We start from the raw sequence: 3346 nt of genomic DNA, 5'->3' as shown, positions 1-3346 counted from the left end.
ATCTTTGATTAACGAGCTAGTCAAGTAGAGGCATACTAGTGACACTTTGTTTGTCTATGTATTCACACATGTATTATGTTTCCAGTTAATACAATTCTAGCATGAATAATAAGCATTTATCATGATTATAAGGAAATAAATAATAACTTTATTATTGCCTCTAGGGCATATTTCCTTCACCAGAACCTTGGAAGCAATATTAATAAAGCACATTGCAAAGAATGATCGGACGGAAATTCTTCAAGTGCTTGGGTCGCGTGGTCTTGGGGATTAAAACAATAACTGAGTCACAAAAGCCCTCAGGAATTGGCCACCCTTCGAGAAAACCCCGCACAGCCTGACATATATCCTCCCTAAGAATATTCCAATGTGTTTGATAGAAGAGTGCCGGAAAACCGTCAGGACCCGGTGCCTTCGTGGGACCCATCTGAAACAAAGGAGTTTTGATCTCCTCATTAATTAGAGTGCGGTTTGCAGAGATCCTCATTCATCTCCGGAGTTATCTTTGGAGCAATAGCATCTATGACCATGTCTGCAGATTGGCAAGGCTCAGAAGTAAACAATTTATCATAGAAGCTTTGAACCAAGCCCTTGATCTCCCCCTAAGAATTGCAGCAAGAACCATCTATACGGATCAGCGAATGAATATTGTCCGTTCACATTCGGGCAGTCTCCCTAGCATGAAAGAAATCCGTATTGTGATCGCCAGCTTGAAGCCAATCAATACGGGACAGTTGACATGCCATAATTTCCTCGCATTCAAATAGCTCGCAGAGTTGTCCCTTGATTCGACCGTTCCTCAGCCTGTAGAGCAGGGGAGGGGGCGAAGACCTAATGGTAGCTAGGCGTCGTTCTAGCTTCCTGATTCTCCTCCTGATGCATCCAAAGGCCTCCTTGCTCCAGGATCGCAAAGATCTAGCGACATGTTTCAGATTAGACCAGGTTGATTCCAAGGACGGGCAGCCCGCCCGCACGTCCGTCCAAGCTTGTTTGACGGTTCCCTTGTAGTCGTCGGCCCGCAACCACATAGCCTCAAATTTAAAACCTTGCTGAACAGTAGAGACCCGATTCTGAAGAGAGTTGTTGTCCAACGGAATCAGCACTGGGTGATGATCGGAAGAAGTTGCAATAAGATTCTCCACCCGACGTCATCAAACAAACTCGTGAAAGCACCATTTGCAACAGCACGGTCCAGCCGACACTTGACATGACAATCCGGGTCTTGTTTGTTGCACCATGTAAACCTCGGCCCAGAGTATCCCAAGTCCATTAGACCACAGTCCAACAGACACTCTCTAAAAGCTTGAATCTGAGACTTTGACCGATCCCTCGGACCACAATGTTCGTCCTGAGCAAGAACCTCGTTGAAATCACCACAGCATAGCCACGGCCCTTCCCACAGAGGCTGCAGGCGTCGCAGCAGGTCCCAAAATTGAGGTCTATCCTCTCTTCGGGGCTCCCCATAAACAAAAGAAGCACGCCACACCGCACCTTCATTTAGCTTAACACGAGTGTCAATGCAACGCTTATTATCCGCCTTAACTGTCACTTCAGCAGCTTATGTCCAGAACAAAGCCAGGCCACCACTGAGCCCCTCACTACTCACTGTGTAGCAGCCAGAAAAACCCAGGGACCACATAAAGTTCCTCACACGAGACTCCCTCATCTTCGTTTCAGAAAGAAAGAGGAGGGAGGGTCGGTAAAGCTTCACTAGCCAGCGAAGCTCGCCAACTGTCGAGTCTGACCCCAAACCTCAACAGTTCCAGCAGATGATACTCATTGCGTCTGGCGGGGCTGCGCTGCAGCCTCCGCCGGATCCGGGATGGCAAGCTGCTGTCAACACCCACACCCGCCAAGGCCTGGGTGTCCAACAGGAGAAGGATCTGCAAGGCTGACCTCTCGGCGGCTGAGGCGGCGGCGCCCAGCATCCGGACGCCGGCAAGAGAGCTGGTCATTAAGCCACCGGACGTATCATGCAGCCTGGCAACCCATCACCGCGTTCATTTCCTCCCCACCGCCTCTGAGGACAAGGTCGTCTTGGGCGACTGCGCGAACCGCATGTTCCGCTTCGACGCAGGTGAGGGCCGCCGCTGGATCGAGAGCCTGCCAAGCCTCCATGAGCACAAACACTCACCGCTATCCATCGCCGTCCCTCCGTCGGACTTGCACCTCCATGACGGCCAAGACGGCGGCGACATGTACATCATCGATAGGATACTCCATCCGGACAAGTCGGAGGCGAAGCCACAGTTCGAGGCCTTGGTGTGGAGGGCGGAGCACCCGTGCTCCTTTTGTAGCAGTACCTGGCACTGCGACATCCTTCCGCTACCACCGTGGATCATCCACCAGAAGCACGCCTATGTCTGTGGTCATGCTCTTGTAGGCGACGACACCATCTGCTTCTCCATTGCCGGCGCCCTCGACGCCGGCACCTACTGCTTCCACATTGCGACTCGCGGGTGGAGTAAGGTTGGCGACTGGGTTATGCCGTTCCAGGGCAAGGCGGAGTGTGTTCCGGAGCTCGGGCTCTAGTTCGGCGAATCAAGAGGCCTCCCCTGCGCCGCCGATATCTCTGGCATCGTCAGAGAAGAGGAGCCGCCGCGGGAGAAGTTGCGGATCTGGGTGGATGATGACCTACCAGAGGAGTAGCAACCGAGCAAACTGTGCAGGTCCAAGGTCATCAGCCTCGGTTTGGGCAGGTTCATCGTTGTAGACTTCTTGGATGCCATGATATTCAACAAGGATTGCAACGAGATGGTTACGGGCAAGCAATTTTCCCTCTTCACTCTTATGGAGGTAGTGTACGATAACGGCCGCAGCAAAGGTGCTGGCAAAGACAATGGCAACTACAATAGTGGTACCAAATGCTCCGGCAACGAGAATTGCAACAATGGCGGCAAAGTCAAAGGGATGATGCGTGGCCTGTGTATGGTTAAGCACAAATCCAAACATTACATGTTTAACATGCAACAGAGTATCGATGTGGTGCTGTAAATGCGTGATTCAATAAGTTATTTTGACTTGCTGAGCTCCAGTTATGTTTGACTATATGTATGCATCCATGCCGGGATTTAATTTGCTATCGGTGTACTCTTGTTGCTCTTTTTTGTTGCTCCTTGTTTTGTACGGTAGGCAGCACAGACATTAGTGCCAAGTCAACTTAGTACCTTTGAATAATCTTGTGATATCTATGATGCATAGTAGCCGAAAACAAGGGTTGGCGCCACGATCCCATGTCCTAAGTTAATGGATGCCAATCGAGGGCCTGGTCAGGGTCGAGTGCGCGTTGATAGGATACGATGGCCGAAATGTGTTCTATGACAGATCTTAGACATTGCAGCGATTC

General features: G+C 50.7%; 1 pseudogene; it reads left to right on the top strand.

The window, feature by feature from the left end:
• The first annotated feature begins 834 nt into the window (after positions 1-834).
• On the top strand, positions 835-2994 carry LOC125537788 (annotated as a pseudogene).
• Positions 2995-3346: the final 352 nt, after the last annotated feature.

Source organism: Triticum urartu, chromosome 2, assembly GCF_003073215.2.
Source record: "Triticum urartu cultivar G1812 chromosome 2, Tu2.1, whole genome shotgun sequence".
Classification (NCBI taxonomy): domain Eukaryota; kingdom Viridiplantae; phylum Streptophyta; class Magnoliopsida; order Poales; family Poaceae; genus Triticum; species Triticum urartu.
The sequence above is the reverse complement of the archived record's forward strand: the minus strand, read 5'-3'. Positions and strand labels throughout refer to the sequence as shown.